Below are 13,191 nucleotides of genomic sequence, written 5' to 3'. Positions count from 1 at the left end.
ACAGGCCAATAAAGAGAAAGAGAGAGAGAGAGAGAGAGAGAGAGAGAGAGAGATTGCACGGAAGATGGACAAAAAAAAAGTGAGTCTCCGTGCCAGCTCATCCCGTGGGAACTGTCGTCATGACTACATCCTTCCAGTAGCAGCTCCCTGATTCCCTTGGAGGGATGAATGTAAGACAGGAGGAGGAGAGAGAGAGAGAGAGAGAGAGAGAGAGAGAGAGATGGATGAAGACAGGCAGAGGAGAGGCAGACAAATGGAATGAGTGTTATTGCCGTGAGAGGTTTGGGATTGAGATGCGATATTAAAACACAAAGTGAGACAGAGGCATTGTCTGACAACTGACACAACCAAACTCAATCTAACAACAATTTCAGCATTAAACACACTCCCAATGCAATGTACAACTGCTCACAAGCACTAGCACAGGTGACAATAAGATAAGACAACATGAAGCAGTTTTGCAATGCATTTATCCTCCGTATTTCTGAAACACATTGTCAAACAGAATGTCTTGTGAGAAATAATGTCCGATGAGACTCAGACCGGGAACATTTAGGAAAATGGGGACAATTTTGATTTCAAGTTGACTTTAAGGTTTGTGCCAAATGAGTGGTTCTTACAGTATGTTCGTCTGGTTTTCGACATTTGTGTAAACCCCAGACCACAGAGCTAAACAAACATGCATCTGTCCGGTGTGTGTTTATCACTATTCATTAGTAGCAGTGGGTGAATCCAGGAGTCCCAGCGCTTGACAGAGTGTAAATCAGAACTCTATGCAGCTGCTGGCAGTGCAGAGCAGAGAGCACTCTCTGACAGCAGCTTATGTTTGTGTCTTCCACTGAACAGCCCTTTCTAACACAATCCAAAATGCATCCCAAAATGATGAAAAACAGATATGTTACCAGAGGGATGAGAGAGAGAAGAAAAACAAAGCCAGGCAGAGACCAAAGTGTTCACAATAAAATAAATTGACACAGAGAGAAAAAAAAGAGAGAGCACGAGAGAGAGAGAGAGAGAGAGAGAGAGAGCGAGAGAGAGATAGCGTCAGATGGTGATTTCCGATTAGATGTAGATTTTGGAATAATGGCAAACAAAACAATGAGCTCGTTCACATGCATGTTCTTACACCGATAATGCTTAATAAGCGAACACCATGTGTGGTCATATAAAGGCATTAAACTGCATTTTTTGCCCGTAATGCTGAATTCACATTGCATGTAACACCTTTACTGGCGTTTTTACTGGCTTATCCCATGTGCGCATGTGTTGCGTGCATGCCTCTTCACAGATTGTTGTCAAAAGCGGAGAATTACACAATTATTTCAAATGTCATATAATCGTGGATTTCTTGCTTTGTCGGGGAAAAAAATAAGATTTTTTTTTTGGGTGTAGTCAGCATATTGCAGTGCATGTAAATGAGTCCCTAAAAACATGGAAAATCAGAAAACAGTAACAGTCTTTACAGAAATCTACTATTCCATAATCAAAAAACACAAAACTTAACGAAACAGAACTAAAATAAAAATAAAGAGTTAACAAAAATGTCAGTTTAAATATATGGTATGATGACAATAATAAAATAAAAATAACAAAATTATAAAATATAACAAAATTAAAATAAAATATATGTGTGATACCCTACTGTGATATCAACTTACTAAATCACAATGGCTGCTCTGAGAGAGGTCATAAATATTTGATTATAACCCGTTATATAAAACAAACTGACATCCATCATGTGCAACTAATAGCAATATATACTTCAATATCAGATCTACTATCTACTACAAACGACAGAGACAGGCGTGGGCTGCCAAAGTCATTGGATTCTCAAGGACACTGCAGTGAAATGGAGTGTGTGTGTGTGTGTGTGTGTGTGTGTGTGTGTGTTTGATCGAGAGAGACGAGCAGCAATATGAGAGGCAGCATGGTAATGCAAACTCACGTGGATCGACAGTACGGTGAGCGAGTGTGTGTGTCAATGTGTGGGACTGAGGGCGGGGCTTTTGGATCCAGTCCATAGCAACCTGGGCAGAATATAGCGATGTCGGCAGGGTTTGGGCCTGTTTGCATTGGACTTCCGGAGAATTGGGCATGTTCTTCAGCCCTGCTATTGAATTGAGGGATACAAGACTGAAAAACAAAGTGACCTAGAGTGGAGGAATAGTGTTGTTAGGCTTCGCCTAGTCTCGTGTAGTCAGACCTAACGAATGACTAACGACATTAGGCCTGGTCCATACTGTAGCTTTTTTCATTTTAACGTGCCATATAGTGGTGCGTTAATGTAAAATATATTAAACCACAATAATAGACCAGTGTCAAAAAAATTCAAATAACTGAAAACATTTGTAAGGCTGAACAATTTGGGCAATTGTGATTATTATGAAACAATTTGCAATTTGAACTGCAATATGATTATTAACATAAAAACAAAACTAGTAAGTGGTTCCTTTTGACCAAAATGAAGGCAAACAAGCTCTAATCCCAATAGAAATAATGTTCAAGAAAGGATGTTCACAATTGAGTTTTCCTAAAAACAACCAGACGCAAATAATACTGCTAATGTCCCCATTCCACCACATCCTAAAGGTGCTCTATTGGACTGAGGTTTGGTGACTGTAGAGGCCATTGGAGAACAGTAAACTCATTGTTATGTTCTTGGAACCAGTTAGAGATGACGAATGCTTTGTGGCATGACGCGTTATCCTGCTGGAAGTAGCCATTAGAAGATGGGTAGGCATTGGCCATAAAGGGATGCACATTGCCAGCAACAATACTCAGGTAGGCTGTGGCATTTAAATGATGCTCAATTGGTATTAAGGTGACTAATGTGTGCCAAGAAAACTTTCCCCACACTATTACACTTCCACATCCAGCCTGAACCGTTGACGCAAAGCAGGATGCATCCATGGATTCATGTTGTTAACTCCAAATTCTGACACTTCCAACACGCATGTCGCAGCAGAAATCGAGATTTGTCAGACCAAGTGATGAATTTCCAATCTTCTACCATCCAGTTTTGGAGAGCCTGTGTCCACAGCAGATTCGTTTTTCTGTTCTAAGCTGACAGTAGTGGTATCCGGAGGGGTCTTCTGCTGCTGTAGCCCATCCGCCTCAATATTCAATGTGTTGTATGTTCAGAAACGCCTTTCTACATAGCACTGTTGTAACGTGTGTTTAATAGGGCTACTATCACCTTCCTGTCTATTGGACCAGTCTGGCCATTCACCTCTGACTTCAGTCATTAACAAGCCGTTTTCACCCACAGAACTGCCGCTCGCTGGATGTTTTTGGCACCATTCTCTATACAATCTAGAGACTGTTGTGCTTGAAAATCTCAGGAGATCAGCAGTTACAGAAATACTCATATCAGCCCATCTGGCACCAACAATCATGCCATGGTTGAACTCACTAAGATAATTTTTTTTCCCCATTCTGATGGTTGATGGAACATAAACTGAAGCTCCTGACCCATATCTACATGATTTTATGAATTACACTGCTGCCTCACTAATGGCTGGTTAGATAATTGCATAAATACGTAGGTGTACCTAATAAAAATGTAGTTTTAGAGTGTATATAGTGAATAATATTAACAACAAAAAACATATTGTATTATTATTATAAAACAGTACCGTGTTTATTTCAAATTTTCTTAATGTGCATAGCTATATATTTTTCTTAATGTGCATGGCCTTTATTTTGGAAAAAGCTTTTACTTTGGCAGTACAATGAAAGTTTGTAGTAGAGTTGACAATAGCCGTTTAATGCAGAGATATATTCTCATCCATTATTTTGTCAACAAAATCCAGTGTTGTGAGGTTCCTTTAGATTTGGATATTAACTTTTAGCAGCTAAGCATATTTGAAACTGTGCAAATGAGCAATTAGTGAATCTAGAGAGCTGTACATAACGTGCTCCGTTCATTAGCCACTACAGAAAACAGAGCTGCACACATACAGTAAGTGCAGCGAGCAGTGCGTGCAGACTATTTATTTAATTAAATCGCAGCTTTAGCATAACACGATTTCGATTTTATTTTGATTAATCGTTCTGCCATAAAACTTTAAAAAAAAAAAAATGAATGGTGCAGCAGTCAATGCAAATGGTGGCATTGAAAAGATTGAAAGTAAAAATAATGGCAAAAATAAGTGACCAATCATGGTTTGTTTTTGGAAGGTTTATGTGTAAGATTAAACCACAATAACAAACCAATGTGAAGAAATTCCAATAATAGTGCAGCAGTCTCGATGAATGGTTTCACTGAAACACCCAAAAGAAATGCTGAAAATGTGACCAATCGCAGTTTGTTTTTATGTTCCGTTTAGAGGCTGGTTTGTGTGAAATAAATAATATAGCATTAATAGACCAGTGTAAAAATGTTATAATGGCACAGCTGTAACTGAAAGCACAAAAACAAAACAAATAAATAGCAAAAATGTTTTTTGTGCCATCATCTTTTAAGCTTGCTACAAAGTGCCTCAGACAAAACTGATTCGTGATACATTTTTCCACAAAAGCACTCACTGTATCAACCTGGTACCTACACATGACTTTGTTTCCAGGAAGAATGCCTAAAAAACATGTGTGCCCCTAATTTCGTTAGTTGCATAAAGCCAGTCAATCCGATTTGAGCTTGCCAGATTGAGAAAGTGCTTTTAAGTTTTGTGTGCAATATGCAACAGACAGTCAGTGAACGGACTGTGGGCAGTATGTCGGCGTGCCGCCCAAGGCTGACACTAGTCTTCACCTGACTGCTCATCTTTGTATCCCAAACCAACAGAGACTGATTAAACAGTCTGGTCATATGGAAGTCTGGTCATATGGGTGCGCTGAAATGGCGATACACTCCATTACCTGAATCTGAAAGGAGCAACAGAACACTCTTAAATCCACTCATCTGCACAAAGAGCCATCAGTGAGTAGACTTAAAAGAGAATATTTTATTGGTAAATTTCAGCCTATGCCAAGACAAAAATCGATGCCACCCACCACCATTACTTGGTTATTTTTTGCTGCATACACTTGAGCTCTGCATTTAGAACTTCGTAGCCATGATAAATGGGCCGTCCCCATGTCAGTGGATTGAACAGAGAATCCCCTTGTAACACAGTTGAAGGATGGGCAAGGAGGAGGCAAGAACCGGCTTGTCAACATAAATTATATTTTAATGAGAAACTCAAAAACACAAACAAACACACATGACGGACATGTCCGTAATTCTCTCTCTCTCCAACAATCGTCACCGGCCGCCTTTATCCCTCGCGCGCCTCATCAGGCTGATTGGGGACCGGGCGCGCGATATTCCGACCGGCCCCGCCCCCCTCCGCTCCACACTCCTCCCGGCGTTATCTCAGGCCGGGGTGCCACCGGCATGACGTACACCCCCCATCCCTGGGGCGGGGTGTATCTTGCGTCCCGCGTGGTCATCCCCGCCTTCCTCGCCCTGGGAGGAGACAGCAGGGGAAGACAACAACAACAACAACAACAAAAAAAAACAAAATAGGCGAGGGAAAAGGCCAACACGGTGCGACAGGGAGAGAGAGAGGAGAGAGAGAAAAAGCTCACTCACCGGTTCTCTGATGTACCGTTGCGTGGTCCTCGAACACTCCTCCACACTCAGGCGGACGACAGCCGCTCCAACACCGGGCGAACCGGAGTGAAACCGCCGACCCCCAGCGGGTAGAACGCGCCTCCGCTTTTCTGGCGGCAAATGGGGACACTCCTCCGCCCCTGGCAGCGGCTCTACCGCTCCGGGCGGTCGGAGAGTTTCTTCCCTCCTCCCCTCGCGGACGGCGGTCTTCCCTCGACCCCTCCGCGTCTCTGGGGACGGCAGGGCACTCCTCCGCCCCCGGCAGCGGCTCCCTCGCTCCAGGCGGTCGGGGTATCCAGTCCCCACTTGCCCCGCGGACGACGGCCGTACCCCGCATCCGGGCGGTCGGGCTACTCCGTCCCCCGGCAGATGGCAGCGGCGCTCCCCTGGGTGGACGGCAGGGTCGAGGACTCTGCGACGGGCATCCCTCCTCCTTCCCGGGTTTCAGCACCAATGTAACACAGTTAAAGGATGGGCAAGGAGGAGGCGAGAACCGGCTAGTCAACATAAATCATATTTAATAAAACTCAAAGCACAAACATAAACACACATGACGGACATGTCCGTAATTCTCTCTCTCGTGCTCTGTCACTCCTGCCCTTTTTATGCCGCTCTCCTCATGTTACTGAAATTAGAGACAGGTGTTAGTCATCATTTAGCTCAGGTGTGAGCGCCCTTACCGCTTTTCTCTCCCGGACGGACGCTTGACCACGCCCCCGCTGCCACACCCCTGTGTGGACATAATAGTGTGTGATTACTTTCCTAGTAGTCTATGTTTGTTCTCCTAGAGGCTGCAGTTCCATATCATGAGTGGTGTTGAGGGTTCAACATCTGTCCATCGAAACAGAACAACAAGGCACAGCCGAGCCACAGACTCTGCATGAATTAGAAACTGGGAATGACAGCACCCAGATATTTCAGATATGTTGTTTGACTGAAGTAAAGGGAAATTCCGGTGAAATTCCCGCAGGACGCACGGGACTCGATTAGAATGCTTGCGGTGCGGGATTAAATTTCCGAGCTGAAGGCGGGAGTGCACGATACTTCCAATGAGTTTTGTGCGGGAGCGGATGGTCAGAGAAACAAAAAAACCACAGTACCAAAAATTAAGTAGTCTGTACCAATACCAGTGAAATTTCACAGTTCTCGATACCAATTTCGATACCACAGCAAAAATATGCTAATATGATCATGTGCTATTGAACACATAAGTTTAGTTATTTGTAATAACTATAGTTTAATAATAATTAGTATTTTCCAGAACATGTTTAAAGTTTAATTTAATAATCAAAATGGTGTTAATTCAATTAATTCTTAAATCTTTTAATTAGTGAATATATTACTTTTTGACCTGTCATTGAATTTTGTTTTGACAAACATTTATTAAACCGCTTGATTGTGATAAACTGATTGATTTATTGATTGTGATAAACTGTTTAATTATTGTTATTGTTATTATTATTATTATTACAGAGAATATTACATTTTACTATACAGTTGTAATATATATATATATATATATATATATATATATATATATATATATATATATTTTTTATTATTAATTTCTTACATTTCAGGTATCTAGCTTTTAATTTGAATCATGCTTTTATTATGACGTGCGTTTTTTGCCGGAAGCTTCACTTTACCGGATAAACAGTTCACAACATGGCCCAGTGTGATCATTGCAGACTTTGTCACGTCTGAAATCTCATCTCTTTACATTGTCCTTTGAGTTTGAGAAATGAAATGTAGGACACATGCTGTGATTTCATTATAAACATATATTTTACATGTGCTGCGTGGTTCACAGTGGATTAGTGCTCTGCTTTGTCATCTCAAACAACGTGAATTATTCTCTGTCTGTGGAGTTTCCAGAGCTGAGCAGTCGGATTTATACATTCATTTAAGGTATGCAGCTCATCCACGCTAAGACTGCAGCCTTCAGCGGTTTAATAAAGCACACTAGGACATGTAACTTGGATTAATTTCCATTTCAGCGTAAAAGGAGTAACAGAGCATGCGTTCAAATTAAGCCTGTGAGCATTTTAAAGCTGTTGTATGCCATACTGCACGCAGGTACAGCAGAAACACTGACTTGGTACCGAAGTACCGATACTTTTGACCGCACTAGTGGTAAACAAATGTGGGGTTGTGGGAACAGGATTAAAAATCACTGTGGGCAAAGTGCGGGTGAACATGGGAGCAAAAATTCAGCCGGAGCATTCGGGTACGGGATAGAAAAAACAGTCCAACGTAGACTTGTAGTCTGGAGTATGTGTGCTAACCACTAGACAACGGCTCAAACCAGAAATCTCTAAAATGAGGAAACAATATTAAGTTTGGAGAAGTTTCCTTGTTTCCATTAATACATTTCTGATTGAAACTGAAAGTTAAGGCTGCATCCTACAAATTGGCTCAGAGCAGAACAAATATCTGTGTGAATAGTTTGTTGACCCACTCTTATCTAAAATATTGTATTTAGTTGTGAATAGAATTTATGAACTGAATCTCTATGACATTTCCAGGCGTTTGTGATTACAGATTTAAAAAATTTATATATTTTGATTGACCAATTTGCTAATTAATCATTTTTGAATCATTTTAATGAATCATTTTTGTGAATCATTATAATTTGTGAACCATTTCACTAATGAATTGAAAAGAACTGACTCAAATGAAGGATTCACAAATCAGACATCACTATGGCTTGCGAGCAAGTTTTGCTTTCCACAAACTGAACTAAGTAGCAATATTTAGAAAATTCTCTCATAATTTACTTATGATTTATATCAACCTCATGTTGTTCCAAACCTGTATGAATATGTAATGTGGAACACAGACGGATATGCTTTAATAAGTTAAATAGTTGATAATGACTCACTTTAAAGCATAAAAAGTAGCAAAAAAGTAGTCAAGTGTTTTGGAGAGAATCAACCGGAATTCTTTTTTTTATTTTCAGTGAAAATATTCACATCCATTGCACATTCATGAGTGCATGAGAGAGGCTTGTTACCAGTGGCTTCCGTAGTCATGTGAGAACTTGAGTTGTTTGGAACAATAAACAAAATGACATTAGGGTTGGAGTAAATACTGGCAGAATTTTACGCAGAAGTCAAAGGGGAAGGTTCTGGCTCGTCTCAGGAGTGAGCAAGTCACGTTCAACTGGTAAACATCTTACTAATGCAGGATCCAACGTGGACTAGAAACACAGAAGCAAGCCTATAAACCCACAATCTCTTTCCATGTCCAATGGGAATACATCCATTATCCAGATTACAGTCAAATCAAACAATCCCTAAAGCAATCCTTTACATGCTTCTTGACAGGCCTTCAACTCAACTCTTGAAGTCTGATATTCTGAGGGTTACTAAATTCTTGCAAACTAAGAGGTCAACACTTAAACTGGATCCAGACCATCCTGTACTATGTAATTATTCCAAAAGCAAGCAGAGGGAGAAGAGGCTTTGTATGTTCAACACAATTCAAAAACATACCCTAAATAAAAGAGCAAGCAGAGCACATATTCGACAAGATTCGGTGGTCTCAGGCACCATTGATTTACACCATCTAATCCTAGCCTGACCCCCTCACCCCCCAGGACGACCTTGTTTGACAAGTTAAGAGAGAAGTCACGTACTGTAAGTGCTTACTTCCTGGCTCTCTTCAGTGGCTGCTTACAGAGGACTAACACTGATGTATCTGCACCTGTTGAGAGAGAAGACAAGTAATTATACCTTTCAAAAAATGTCACATTTTTAAAAAAGCTAAGTGTGCAATTTCTGCAGCAAATGCAATATCAAAATAATCTCCAGCCTGCCACTGGTTGAACAAATAAATAGTCCTGTCCCAAACTCACACCTTTGGTTGAGCCAGTGTTGATGTGTCGAGCTGGACAGGGTGCTCAAACAAATAGAGAAATGTTTGGAAGTGGCAAAAAGCCACAGTGTTACACTTTTAGGAAACATTAATCAACTAATGTCATGTAATGAATGACACGTAATGTAAAGATCGTATGCTCCGGCATTTATTGTAAGATCTCGTGTTTTTGTTTTTTTGTCCCTCTATGTTTGTGATTGTTTTGACGGTTAATATGTATGGTGTTGTTGTGTTTCTGTTTTTCTACGCACCGACGGTGGAAACTAATTTCTAATCTATCTACCGTAATTTCCGGACTATTGAGCGCACCTGAATATAAGACGCACCCACTGATTTTTAAATAAAATATTATTTTGAACATAAATAATCCGCACCCGTCTATAAGCCGCAGGTGCCTACCGGTACATTGAAACAAATGAACTTTACTCAGGCTTTAACGAAACACGGCTTGTAACAAAAATAAATAGGCTTTAACGAAACACGGTGTGGCAGCGGGGGCGTAGTCAAGCGCCCGTCCGGGAGAGAAAAGAGGTAAGGGTGCTTACACCTGAGCTAAATTATGTCTTAACACCGGTGTCTAATTTCAGTAAGCATGGGGAGAGCGGCATAAAAAGGCAGCAGCCACAGAGCTGAGAGAGTGACACACGTCAGTCTAGTGTTGGCGCATAGAAGAATTGAGAAACTTTATAAAACTGATTGTAAACATTGCTGTGGCCATTAAAAGCCTTACCTGGAACGTCAAGTGCCCTGCTGAAAACTGTCACACTGGTGCCCGTGTGACAGTTTTCCCAAGAAGGACACGTGAAGCGGGGCACTTGAAATTAGACATAGTGTTAGACATAATTTAGCGCAGGTGTAAGCGCCCTTACAGCTTTTCTCTCCCAGACGGGCGCTTGACCACGCCCCCGCTGCCACACACGGCTTGTAATAAAACATTTGCAGTAAACGGTAGCCTACCAAGAAAGTCATTGGTCACTATCTTCCTCCTCTTGTGCACATGAAACCACTGAAGTCATCTCCTTCGGTGTCGGAGTTGAATAGCCTCAGATTTAGTTGTCTTTTTGCACTGAGTCAATTCCTCACGCTGCTGTTTCCAGCGTCTTATCATCGACTCATTAAGACCAAGCTCCTGTGCAGCAGCTCTATTTCCTTTTCCTTCAACTTGAAAGCAGCATCATATGCGTTTCTCCATGTCTTTGCCATGGTGAGGGTGACAAAATTACTACCGTAATCAGAATGATGGGAAGTTTGAGCGCGCTCGATTTAATCTAAACAGTAAACAAAAAAAGTTGTTTTGACCTTAACCCGTTCGGCAATTTCATTGGTCTAATGAAAGCTTCACGCCGCCAAAAAACTGAGCACGTCACAGAAAGTTTTTTTGTTTTTTTTTTATAAAATTTGAAAGCGGGAAAAATCCATATATTAGCCGCGTCATTGTATAAGCCGCGAGGTTCAAAGCGTGGGAAAAAAGTTGCGGCTTATAGTCCGGAAATTACGGTATCTAATGACTTTCTTATTGTTGACTGCATATTAAGCTGGTACACAAGAAATAATTTAATAAATTACACCGCTTTTAAACACAGCACCGACATCACCGTTCACAAAACAAAAGCTCCCTCCCCAGTTCAATTAGACTATTAATGAAATCTAAGGGGGTAACTAGGTCACTTCAAGGATTTTACTGATTTTATCCTGGAAACACCAAGTGTAAACGCCCCTAAAGATGCATTTGAGACTGATAACAATTCGATCTTAGGAATGTGATAACTGTAACTGCACTAAGTTGCTCAGGCAACATACATAAACCTTTAGAGGAAAAACCTACTAAAGCATGGCAAAAAGGTCAATGTTTCGTCATTCTGAAATGTGTCAGACAGCAATTTATAACATAACACGGGTACCAGGTTCAATGACGTGACACTCATTTTTTTATATCAATTAAATTATTAAAAAATACATTAAAAATGCAATTCATATAAAACACCTACTTGAATAAACCTTCTATGATGAACTACGATGAAAAAAGCAGTGAAACAATTTTAATTAAAAAAAATAGGACTAATAATTGAAAACTTTTGGCCATCAAATCAAAGTCATGTGGTTTTATAAACATGTAGGTAGCCATTTAGCTGTGATAAAAAAATAAAAATAAAAAAAAAAACATAAAAAGGACCACTTTAGATCATCTAAAAATGAATAAATAAAATATTTTTAAATAATTAAGTTGTGTACAGTCACATTTATTTAAGGTGTAAGGAAGTTACTTTAAAAGTGTCAACAACAAAAAAAGTATAAAGTCATTAATTATGTCATAATGTGTGTAATAGGAGCATTTTGACAGAGCAATTCATCAAATAAATAAAAAAAAAAAAAAAAAGATCACAGCTACCAAATTTAACTTCCACTTAGGTCTATTAACTCCTTTATGTACAATTAACTTTTTTTTTCCAGTGTATCATAGTATCCAATCAGACATATCTGTTTTCAAGCATAGTAACATGAGAACATGCATATTTAGTATGTACAATGGGACCATGTGCTTGTTTTATGATGGCCAAGCTTTCACACTTGCACCTTCTAAGAATGTGTTTTGTCCTAAGTGTCAGTGAAAGGGTAGAAATAGTCTTGTAGAACTAGATTACAACTACTCCGGTGCAAAAGACCTCGACTAACATCATAATTGGACTTCTGGGAATAAGACCTGTACTTTGTTCCTCGCAAATAAATGAGAATCATTAAGAGGAATCTGAACCAGAATTTTTGGATTCCTTACGATTCACATCCCGACCCACGATCCACATTGAGCTGGAAGCACTGCGGGGATGGAGATTGCTTTATCCCTTTAAATTACATTTGAGTTCATTAGATGCATCATCACTACAGTCTAGGCAACATTTGTTCAATGTGGAAACTGTTTAAGTGTTGTCACACAATATAAAATGCACCTCTTGTTATAATGTGCAAAACAGAACATACAGCTTCTGGCACTGCTATCGATGATCTATGAATTATTTTAACTGATTGGTATTCAGTGTAAGTTGTATACATGTACACATTAAAATAAGTTTATTCACAATTAATTTGAAAACATAGTTAAAAAATATATATTTTACTCGCTATGCAATTACATAATAATCTTAATTGAAGTAGTCTGATGTTTGTTGTGAAACCCTAATAAAGCACATGTCAGGGATAAGTGCAAAAAGTATTTAAAAAAAAAAAGCCCCGGGTCAAGCAAATCAAACATTTATTTGTTGAGACAGCACTGTGGCCCCTGAATTGTTGAACAGTTTTTATTTAAAATGATAACATTTACATTTACATTTATGCATTTGGCAGACACTTTTATCCAAAGCGACTTACAGTGCACTTATTACAGGGACAATCCCCGAGCAACCTGGAGTTAAGTGCCTTGCTCAAGGGCCCAACAGTGGCATCTCGGTGGTGCTTGAACCCCCCGACCTTCTGGTCAGTAACCCTGAGCCTCAACCACTGAGCCACCACTGCCATGTATTTCATTCTCCATCTCCGTCAAAAGGCATCATGCCAAGACTTTACTGGTGGTTGCCCAGGCTCTTTCCATGTGCTTCCATATTACTGCAGTGACTGACTGTACAGCACGCCTGATTGTTTGATGATAAATAAGGCGCTGAAAATTGTTTTTGCCGGGACAGGATTGACACTGACTCATCTCTAATCTCCCAAATAGAGAAATTAAT

General features: G+C 40.1%; 1 protein-coding gene across 1 annotated transcript in view; it reads right to left on the bottom strand.

Annotated features, from left to right (window-relative positions):
* LOC127635981 (spermatid perinuclear RNA-binding protein-like) overlaps positions 1-13,191 on the bottom strand; it is a 141,145-nt gene that overhangs the window by 93,174 nt on the left and 34,780 nt on the right. The window contains 1 exon segment of the mRNA XM_052116311.1: positions 9,234-9,301. The gene's annotated coding sequence lies outside the window, so the exon portion shown is untranslated.

The sequence above is a fragment of the Xyrauchen texanus genome, chromosome 43 (assembly GCF_025860055.1).
Source record: "Xyrauchen texanus isolate HMW12.3.18 chromosome 43, RBS_HiC_50CHRs, whole genome shotgun sequence".
Lineage (NCBI taxonomy): Eukaryota > Metazoa > Chordata > Actinopteri > Cypriniformes > Catostomidae > Xyrauchen > Xyrauchen texanus.
Note: the sequence above shows the minus strand (reverse complement) of the source record. Positions and strands in the feature narration are given on the sequence as shown.